This window comes from Ranitomeya variabilis, chromosome 6, assembly GCF_051348905.1.
Source record: "Ranitomeya variabilis isolate aRanVar5 chromosome 6, aRanVar5.hap1, whole genome shotgun sequence".
Classification (NCBI taxonomy): Eukaryota; Metazoa; Chordata; class Amphibia; order Anura; family Dendrobatidae; genus Ranitomeya; species Ranitomeya variabilis.
In genome coordinates this window covers 254,454,767-254,466,772 of record NC_135237.1, presented here as the reverse complement: position 1 = coordinate 254,466,772, position 12,006 = coordinate 254,454,767, and positions in this window count along the sequence as shown.

Below are 12,006 nucleotides of genomic sequence, written 5' to 3'. Positions count from 1 at the left end.
ATTTGTCTCGAAGGTTGCAAGAGCTGATGGCTGGAACCAGGGTCTTGTTCCTCAAAATGGAGAGGCAACATTGCTGGTATGCACAAGTGTGATCCCAAAAGGAAGGGAGCAGGATGAACCCTTTTTGAGGAATGAATGGGCCTGGGAGAGGCTCCTTGAGATGACTCGAGACAGGGCTGCTACCACCCCCAAGAGAGTGTTCAGTCTTTGGAGTTCCCCACCTCCTCTGCTGAAGCAGCCAATGGTGCAGGTGATACAGGGGGTTGTTACCCATTTCTATATGTCAGGGGTTCCGGCACTACCGGAAGCTGGGTCACTTAAAGCCTGTGCTCCTTGGAATCAGGCTCCAGGAAGCAGGTGGAGGCAGTCCCCCCCAGCCTCCAGAGGAAGGAGAAGAAGCAGACACCTGAAAAGGATTTATGTATTACTCTCTTTATAATATTTTACTGGCTTTCCACTTTGTGCAAAGCCTTTATAAGTGTATAGGTACAGTAAGTACACTTGTTAAATATTTGAATGAGACCTGTCAGTTGTTGCCTTTCAGAGGTCTATGGATGACCGTCCTTACAATTTTTTCCTGGCTCTGTATTTTGTGCAAAGCCTTTATGAGTGTAGGAGTACAGCCACTACACTTTTTCAATATTTGAATGAGACCTGCCAGTTGTTGCCTTTCAGGGGTCAATGAATGACCTTCTAATTTATTCCTGGCTTTTCACTTTATGAAAATCCTTTATGTGAAGAAGTACATAAACTACACTTTCAAAATATTTATGTTCCAAATTTATTTCTGGATTAAATTAGTCATCCATACATTTTAACATGGTTATTTGTACATTATGGAGGTATGTAAAGTTATATTTCTCACCGCTACACTATTCTGTGGACTGGGGTAAATTTCTGTAATATCCAAACCTCCCAAAAAACGTAAAAAATTATTTGGATTAAATTACACTTGGACTGCGCCTGAGGGAATATTTCAATGATACAGAAGATTCAGAACCCACCTGGACTGAAGTAAAAGGGATCCTAACAACAAAAAAGAGGTCAGACTGGACACCTCCACCTGAACGCAACCCTCATTTTGATAAATATATAGACTCCTTCAGACATTTGATAAACTCCACCATCATAGATACTAACAGGAGACAAGCATCCAACATCAGTGCCCAGGAGAAAAAAGCCATACAGTCTCTGAAAACCAACAAAGAAATCATCATCAAACCTGCTGACAAGGGAGGTGCAATAGTCATGATGAACACATCAGACTATATGAAGGAAGCAAACAGACAACCTTTGGACACAGGATACTGCAAAAAATTGGAGTCGGATCCTACACAGGGCTATTACAAGGAACTAAACACGTTGGTATCTTGTCTGCCCGACGAATCCATAAGAGCCAATGACCTGATACCAGAAAGTCCAAGAACAGGGATATTCTACATGCTTCCCAAAATCAACAAATCTGGAAATCCAGGAAGACCAATTATTTCATGTGTGGACACCCTTACTGAGCAGGTATCTGGATGGGTAGAGGGTATTCTTAAACCCCTGGTAAAGGATACACCCAGCTTCATTCAGGACACAACTGACCTATTGAATAAACTATCAGCAATAGGTCCTCTACCAGAAGGGACCATTCTGGCCACCATAGATGTGGAATCTTTGTACTCCAATATCCCACACCAGGGAAAGCACAGGGACTGATGCAAATTCTGTGGTGAAACGTATAAAATTCATCCTCACCCACAATTACTTTGAATTTGACAAGAAAATTTATCTACAGGAGACTGGCACAGCAATGGGAAGTAAAATGGCCTCACAGTATGCAAATCTTTTCATGGCCAAGCTTGAAAGCGACTTTTTGTCCTCATGTCCCATCAGGCCTCTGGCCTACTACCGCTACATTGATGACATTTTAATCATCTGGACGGAGTCTGAGCCACAGCTAAAGACGTTCCATGAACAGTTTAATCAATTTCATCCAACCATCAACTTGACACTCAACTACTCCTGTACTGAAATTAACTTTTTGGACACCATCATTAATCTGCAGAACAATAAAATAGAGACATCCCTGTATCAGAAGCCAATCGACCGTCCAACATACCTTAAATGGGACAGTTTCCATCCAAAACACATAAAAAACTCCATTGTCTACAGCCAAGCCATCAGATATAATCGTATATGTTCCAACCCAATGGAAAGGGATGAATACCTTGGTCGCCTCAGAAAGACCTTTTTGAATCAGGGCTACCATCCAAGAACAATTGAAAACCAGATTACAAGAGCCACCAGAATATCAAGGAATCACCTGCTACATTACAAAGCTAAAAATAAAAAATAACCGGGTACCTCTAGTAGTTACCTACAATCCAAATCTGGAGGTGCTAAGGGAAGCTGCATGGAAATTACAACCTTTAGTACCAAAAGATGCCCTATTACAATCCATTTTTCCAGACCCCCACTACTGTGTTTTAGGCCGCCCCCAAATCTAAGAAGCATCATTGTCAAGAGCTCCATGTCCTCTCCAACAGCTGCAGCCTGCAGGTACCTTTTCTTGCAATCAGAAAAAATGTAAAACCTGTCCATTTATAATGACCACGGACAAGATAAAGATCCCCAATTCACATCAGGACTACAAGATACCAGGTACTTTCAGCTGCGACACTTCTAATGTGGTGCACTTAATTATTTGTACTAAATGTCCAACTGGGGGTCTGTATGTGGGGGAGACAGGGCAAAAGCTTAGAACAAGAATGAATTCTCACCGCCACACTGTAAGAGAAAAAAGAATGGATCTACCTGTGGCAATACATTTTTGTCTCCCAAATCATAACATTATGGACATGAAATTACTTGTGTTAAAACGTATCTTCGAATCTAAGAGAGACAGGAGAGTCTGGGAATATAAACTGATGACGACCTTTGACTGTCTCACTTCAGGAATGAATGTGTCTCATGTATTTATGTCTGTTTACATCAACTAAGGAACTTGCCTCTCAGACCATGTGGGGTCATCACAACAGAACCAACCCCAATCAGAGGACAATAAAACATTCCTTATCTAAGAACTGGCCCAATATTTATGGACATAACTGTTTATCACTCGTGGTAATTCTGCTTCATGTCACCTATCTTATCCATGGGTTTTTCCTTTTTTTTTTTCTGTGCTATGTTGTGCATAAATATGTGATTCTTCAGAATTTCTTTTAGTCTTTGCCTGATGAAGAGACCTGTGTAGACTCAAAGGTTGCAATTTGTTACCATCTTTTCAGTTAGCCATTAAAAGGTATCAACCACTGAGGACTCTCAATTTTAAATATTTTTGGATTAAATTAGTCATCCATAGAGTATAACATGCTCTGCAGTACATTTTGTTGGTATGTAACCCTGTAAATGGATAAAAAATATATCAGTATTATATTTCTCATACACATAGTATTACATGTTCTTGGGTACATGGAGCGCCCCCAGACGCAGGGCCGCGGGGTACTTGGTACCGGGCCCCTCAGTCTCGGTCCTGGGGTTGTCACGGTGGCTAGACCCGGTCCGTGACCCTGCTAAGGGGCGAACAATGAAAGGTGTATTGAGGGTGTGTGGTGCAGGTCGCGATGTATAACGAGGACACAGGGTTGCAGTCTCTTTACCTCTTTACTGAAGGCTTCGGGATCCGCAATCCAGAGTACTGCTAACAGGGCTGGCTGAGACCGGCTGGTCCGAAGGCACATCCAAAGTTCCTTTGCAGGTGGAAATCAGTGCCTACCTTCTAGCGCCTGTGTGTTGTAGTACCTCCCTGCTGAGCACCACGGGATAGTCCTCACAACTCTTGTGTATGTTTCTGATGTTCTTTCTCACAACTCGTATCTGTTCTGATGTTCTTCTCCGTCCCCCAGATGATATGGCTAGGACGCACCCGTATGACGGGTAGGCCTGGAGTTCTTCTGGGACCCTAGAGTCGCCCCTCTCCCACAATTGCCTCCTATGTCTGCTTAGGTGATTTAGGTGAGACAGCCAACCTAAAGTCAACTGCCCTGCCGCTGTTTGAAGTAATGCTTGGAGCCCAATATTTCCTCGGCGTTCCGGCCACCGGCTACGCGCCTCAGTAGGATGTTGCCACGATCTTAAGGCACGACTCCTACTGGTTCTATTCTCCTTTGTGCTGCGATCTCGTTTCTCACTTCTCCACAATAAACCTCGCTTTGTTTCCTTTCTTAAGATGCCGCCGCATTCGAGTGCAGGTGCGGCTCCGTAACGTTCTGTCCTGTTCGCTAGGTCACTGCCAGGATCCCACCCCTGACAGGGACCCCCCTGAATCTTCCCCTGCAACACCCTCTGCCACAGGATGTTGCCTGGATCCAACCCAGTCAGCTTCTGGCTAACTTCCTATCCAGCCCCCAGTTTTACCAGATTGTGAGGAGTGGCCTAATACATAGAACCCTTTGCTCCCCCTGGTGACCAGAGTGTGAAGTGTAATGTGTGACTGTGATACCTGGTCAGGTGAACTCCTTTAGTGCCATCAGACGTACCATCACTCCCCTTAGTGGCGGAGTGTCAGTACTGCAACGACCAGGACTCTGGGGCACTGCACTCCCCCCCGGTTAAATCCAGTACTCCCGGACTGGGAAGAAAACAACAATACATGTCAGCAAAAGATATACAAAATTTTGAAATGCAATGAACAAGTAAATATAACAGTGCTTCCCTTTATGGGAGGTGAGGACTCTTGAACGTTACAAACAAAAACATGGTTAAATATTTTAAATAACATACTATAAATAACTTCTATTACCCAGCCGGGTATTCTACTAAGTGCAAATTCTGAACAATAATTTAACTTTTCCTTTAAGGGCGTATAGGTTGAACCCACTAAAGGCTTACTATAAAACTCTAAAATATAAATTAACTTCTTCTTTACTTCTCTTTTTTAAGTGCAACATTTTTCTTTTTACTCTCTGATTCTTCATATGCAGGACCGCCTGTCTATCTGCCCAGGCCTACTGCCTCTTTTCTTAGTACAGGATCAATTAACCATCCCTCTATGGCTCTCAGGAGGACTCACTAACTAACCCCTACGGGTTTACTTTATTGAAATTCGGCTTTCAACACTTTCCTGTCCTCAATCTCTAGTAACATTATTAAACATTCTCTATAACTATCTAACTAACTGCATATTACTTCTATGTAAAACATTATTACCATTTACTTTCTTTAAGGCAACATTATACTTTAAGTGCAACTAGTGAACGTTCCCTTTAAGAGGGAACCAAGTCTCTTTAAGGTAATGCAGACTCTCTCTTTCTGCAAGTCCGTTTAAGGCAAGAGCTTCCATGCTGTACTCAGGAACAGTCTCTTCAAAAAGCTCTCACTTTTGTAAAACCAGTAAAGGGCACCTTTAAGAAGGTGCAAACTACATACAATACAGTTTGTGAACCATTCACCGTCCATGATTTGGCAGTCTTTGTAACATGGATGAACAAAAGCAAAAATAAAAAACAAGAGCGAAATTAAAAAGTAATAGGGATCCCGGGTAAACAAAGGGATCCCTTTAAGAACAACCCTGGTCGGATATTAGCAGCATAGGACACGGAAGACAAACAGTTAATGAACTATATAGAATTTCAGCTTTCTGCAGTTTAGGCTCATAAGTCAGGAGGTGGTTTCCACCAGGGCTTTACCTCACAGGTGGCCCTCCGTGGCTTAGGAAGGCTTGGCCCCAAGTCCACCCCTCTCAACTGAGAGCAGGTGGGGCCCATGGTGACACGATGGGTTGAAGCGGCTTGGTGATCCGAAACAGAGGCTGCAATTGACTCCTCAATGACGGGTCCGGATTCCTGGGCCTCAGTGACGGCCTGAAGAGCTGCACAGCGCTGGACATCCTGAGCTCTCCAACCCATTCCCCTTTGCCATCGGGTGTAGACCACTGCATCTCCGGGCTGCAAGTCGCGGCATGCGTTTTTTTTCCTATACTTAACATTAAAAACGCATGCTTTTTTTTTGCATGCGTTTTGCCGCATTTGACAACGCATGCGTTTTTTCCATGCTTGCGTTTTGATGCGGAAATGCAACATGTAGTAATTTCTAGAGGCGTTTTTTTGCGGCAAAAAAACATATTGCTGTCTATGTAAACGCATGTGTTTTTAAGCACATGCGTTTGTTTGCGTTAAAAACGCATGCGTTTTTATAGAAAAAAACAAGAATACACACTGATAAGCCACCCCCCACCATCAAGGTGATAAAGGGATCCAAACCCTAACCCTAACCCTACCCCTAACCCTACCCCTAAAGCCGGTAATTCAATTGCCGGCTTTTCATTTCTCCTGCCTAAACCCGACATGATATGAGACATGGTTTACATACAGTAAACCATGTCATATCCCCCTTTTTTTTGCATATTCCACACTACTAATGTTAGCTGTAGCTATTAATTTGAACTCATGAACTGGAGCCTGGGAACTTTTTCCCACGCTCGACGTCATATGAGGACATCCAGCAGAGGGCGCATCACCGCGACTGAAGGTAACTATAGGTCATTGACCTACATTACCTTCATTCCCCGGGGTTTACAGGCATGAGCACAGCTGCATTATAGCAGAGCTCCTGCCTGTAAAATATTTTAACCCCTTCAGATGGATTTACATCGTGGGACGTTACAGATCTACGGAAGGTATGTATATTGTTGGTTTATTATTTTTAATTTGTTACAGAACGATGGTCTTCAGGTGGATTGAGAGAGCAATAAAATATTACAACAACCTGTGTGTTTATTTCATTATAATACTTTGCAATATTGTGTGTGTTTTTTTAACCATTTCATACAATTGGATTGGATTAATAATGGATAGGTGTCATAATTGACACCTCTCCATTATTAATCTGGCTTAATGTCACCTTACAATAGCAAGGTGACATTAACCCTTCATTACCCCATATCCCACCGCTACACGGGAATGGGAAGAGTGTGGCCAAGTGCCAGAATAGGCGCATCTTACAGATGTGCCTTTTCTGGGGTGGCTGGGGGCAGATGTTTTTAGCCAGGGGGGGGGCAATAACCGTGGACCCTTTCCAGGCTATTAATATCTGCCCTCAGTCACTGGCTTTACCACTCTGGTGGAGAAAATTGCGCGGGAGCCCACGCCAATTTTTTCCGCGATTTAACCCTTAAATTTAATAGCTACAGCGCCGAAATTTTGCACATACACACTACTAACATTAGTAGTGTGGAATATGCAAAAAAAAAAGAGGGATATGACATGGTTTACTGTATGTAAACCATGTCTCATATCATGTCGGGTTTAGGCAGGAGAAATGAAAAACCGGCAATCGGCTTTTCTGCTATATCGCGCTGAAATAAATATAAATATATATATATATATATATATATATATGTGTCTCAATGATATATATATATATATATATATATAACGAGACCCGACTTTGCCAAAAGTCGGCGACTTTTGAAATTGGCCGATCTGTTTCGCTCAACCGTAATTTTGATGATTGGCAGCTGTCACACACTTCTCAGCATGCGTTTCAAAAACGCAAACGCAGGAAAAAACGCATGTAAACGCATGCGTCTAAAAAACACAGCATTTGCACACGTTTACATGCGTTTTTTCACCACCTGCGTTTGCGTTAAAAACGCTGCGTTTTTAAACGCAAATGTGAAACTAGCCTTACAGGGCTCCACCTCGCTCCGGGCGACATGTACCTTCAGCGGCTCTCCAATCTCCTGAATAACTCCCCTTCCTTCCTGGGAGTTGAAGGTGACCACTACACCCCACTTCGGCGGAGGATCTTTCACTTCAGCCCTCAGATCGATCAAAGCCACAGGTCGGGCTTCTCTTTCCTTCCCCTTTCGCCACGCGGCCACCAGACGCCGCCGGTGCTCCATCCATGGTATCAGTTTCAGATCCCGCTCCCGCGGTTCACGGCCCGGTGGCGGGGTCTGTGGATCTCCCGCGGTCGGGTCGGGTGAAGAGGGGAACGCAGGGGACAGGCGGATCTCTGCAGAGTGAACCAGCCGGGAACTCACTCGGGCGTGGGCTTCTCGGCATCGCTCCTCCCGCCGGGCTTCAACCGCAACCACCCATTCATCCGGCGAGTGGCTGCCGGGCCCTCCTCTCGCAATCAGCTCTGCAGAGGTCAGTACCCGCTGTAGCGGTGGGCCCTGGCTCGCTCCCAACGATGCGGGCTGGCGCCGGGTCGGGTCGTCCCCACATGGCTGCTTGGAGGCCGCCATGTCTGTCCCTTCTTCTAGATCGTCTTCCCGCGTTCTCTTTTGTGGGCGGCCCTGTCTCCATGGTCTCCACCCTCCAAAGAGGATAAGAAGGCGGACCTCAGCTGCTGATGGACACGTCCTCAGGATACAGTAATATTTAGACTGGGCGGCCATTGTCTTTCACGCTCTTCATCTTCTCTACGCCCACTTCCACGCCCTTCTTCTTCTCCTGCGCTCCCCTTGGCGCTGTAATGGCGGCAGTTTTGGCGGGAAGTGGCAATACACAGTCATTGCAATAAGTCACAGTTCGAGCACAATTCAGACACAGTTCCAAGGCACACATGACCTGATTCTTCAGGCTTAAGTAGATCCTGTTCATGACGCCAAGTTGGAGTGCCTCCAGACGCAGGGCCGCGGGGTACTCGGCACCGGGCCCCTCAGTCTCGGTCCTGGGGTTGTCACGGTGGCTAGACCCGGTCCGTGACCCTGCTAAGGGGCGTCCAATGAAAGGTGTATTGAGGGTGCGTGGTGCAGGTCACGATGAATAACGAGGACACAGGGTTGCTGTCTCTTTACCTCTTTACTGAAGGCTTCGGGATCCACAATCCAGAGTACTGCTAACAGGGCTAGCTGAGACCGGACGGTCCGAAGGCACATCCAAAGTTCCCTTTGCAGGTGGAAATCAGTGCCTACCTTCTAGCGCCTGTGTGTTGTAGTACCTCCCTGCTGAGCACCACGGGATAGTCCTCACAACAACTGTTGTGTATGTTTCTGATGTTCTTTCTCACAACTCGTATCTGTTCTGATGTTCTTCTCCGCCCCCATATGATATGGCTAGGATGCACCCGTTTGACGGGTAGGCCTGGAGTTCTTCCGGGACCCTAGAGTCGCCCCTCTCCCACAATTGCCTACTATGTCTGCTTAGGTGATTTAGGTGAGACAGCCAACCTAAAGTCAACTGCCCTGCCGCTGTTTGAAGTAAAGCTTGGAGCCCAATACTTCCTCGGCGTTCCGGCCACCGGCTACGCGTCATATGAAGCGTTGGCTCGAGTGTTATGATCCGGTGGTAGGATCACCAAACTGACCTGATAGGTAAACCTGAATAGAAGGACAAGCTCCGGGAATGTGGAACTATACCGACCGCAATCCTGATCCTATCCACACACACTAAAGGCAGCCGTGGAGCGTTACCTAAAAACCTAGACGCCTCTTCACAGCCTGAGAAACTAGCTACCCCTAGAGAGAACGCAAAGCCTCACTTGCCTCAGAGAAATAACCCCAAAGTTTAGACAGCCCCCCCACAAATAATAACGGTGAGTTAAGGGGAAAATACAAACGTAGGAATGAAAAACAGGTTTAAGCAAATGAGGCCCGTTAACACTAAATACACAGAAGATAGCAGGGATCTGTGCGGTCAGTACAAAAACTATCAAAAACTATCCACGCAGAAGGTACAAGAACCCCCACACCGACTCACGATGTGAGGGGCGCACTTCTGCTCCCCAGAGCTACCAGCAAGCGAAAAATCACATATAAGCAAGCTGGACTGAACACATCATATACTGAGAAACATATTCAAGGAAACAATGAACAAAAAGAACTAGCAAGACTTAGCTTCTCAGAAATAGACAGGTCACCAGGAAAATCCAGGAGAGGTCAGAACCAGTACTGTATACAACGACAGCAGGCAACAAGTAAAGGTCCAGGTGGAGTTAAATAGGAACCAGCATAGCAGGAAATGAGGCAGCTGAGCCCAGCTCCAGACCCGCAGTATCGCTAAAGGCCACCAGAGGGAACCCAGACGGAATTCACAACAGTACCCCCCCCCTTGAGGAGGGGTCACCGAACCCTCACCAGAGCCCCCAGGCCGATCAGGACGAGCCGAATGAAAAGCACGAACCAAATCGGCCGCATGGACATCAGAGGCGACAACCCAGGAATTATCCTCCTGACCATAGCCCTTTCATTTAACTAAGTACTGAAGCTTCCGTCTCGAAACACGAGAATCCAAGATCTTCTCCACCACATACTCTAATTCTCCCTCGACCAAGACCGGAGCAGGAGGGTCAACAGAAGGAACCACAGGCACCACATATCTCCGCAACAATGACCTATGGAACACATTGTGAATGGCAAATGATGCTGGGAGGTCCAAACGAAATGACACAGGGTTGAGGATTTCCAAAATCTTATAAGGACCGATGAAACGAGGCTTGAACTTAGGAGAGGAAACCTTCATCGGAACATAACGAGAAGACAACCATACCAAATCCCCCGCACGAAGTCGGGGACCCACACAGCGACGGCGGTTAGCAAAGCGCTGAGCCTTCTCTTGTGACAACGTCAAATTGTCCACCACATGGTTCCAAATCTGCTGCAACCTATCCACCACAGAATCCAGTCCAGGACAGTCAGAAGGCTCAACCTGACCTGAGGAAAAACGAGGATGAAAACCAGAATTGCAATAAAAAGGCGAAACCAAAGTAGCAGAACTAGCCCGATTATTGAGGGCGAACTCAGCCAATGGCAAAAAAGTCACCCAATCATCCTGATCCGCAGAAACAAAACATCTCAGATAAGTCTCCAAGGTCTGATTAGTTCGTTCGGTTTGGCCATTCGTCTGAGGATGGAAGGCCGATGAAAAAGATAATTCAATGCCCATCTTAGCACAAAAGGACCGCCAAAATCTGGACACAAACTGGGATCCTCTGTCAGACACAATATTCTCAGGAATACCATGCAATCGAACCACATTCTGAAAAAACAGTGGAACCAAATCGGAGGAGGAAGGCAGCTTAGGCAAGGGCACCAAATGGACCATTTTAGAAAAACGATCACAAACCACCCAGATAACAGACATCTTCTGAGAGACTGGAAGATCCGAAATAAAATCCATGGAAATATGCATCCAGGGCCTCTTTGGGACAGGTAAAGGCAAAAGCAGTCCACTGGCACGAGAACAGCAAGGCTTGGCCCGAGCACAAATCCCACAGGACTGCACAAAGGAACGCACATCCCGCGACAAGGAAGGCCACCAAAAGGACCTAGCCACCAAATCCCTGGTACCAAAAATCCCAGGATGACCCGCCAACACCAAAGAATGAACCTCGGAAATGACTCTACTGGTCCACCTATCCGGGACAAACAGTCTCTCCGGTGGACAACAGTCAGGTCTATTGGCCTGAAATTCCTGCAGTACCCATCGTAAATCAGGGGAGATGGCAGACAAAATCACCCCCTCTCTGAGGACACCAGCCGGTTCAGAAACTCCCGGAGAGTCAGGCACAAAGCTCCTAGAAAGAGCATCAGCCTTCACGTTCTTCGAACCCGGAAGGTATGAAACCACGAAATCGAAACGGGAGAAAAACAGCGACCATCGAGCCTGTCTAGGATTTAGCCATTTAGCAGACTCGAGATAAGTCAAATTCTTGTGATCCGTCAAGACCACCACACGATGTTTGGCTCCCTCCAGCCAATGTCGCCACTCCTCAAATGCCCATTTCATTGCCAACAACTCCCGATTACCAACATCATAATTCCGCTCGGCAGGCGAAAACTTTCTTGAAAAGAAAGCACATGGCCTCATCACAGAGCCATCAGAGCTTCTCTGTGACAAGACAGCCCCAGCTCCAATCTCAGAAGCATCAACCTCGACCTGGAAGGGCAGAGAGACATCCGGCTGAGGCAAGACAGGAGCCGAAGAGAACCGATGTTTGAGCTCCTGAAAGGCCTCCACGGCCGCAGGAGACCAATTCATCACATGAGAACCCTTCTTGGTCAAATCCGTC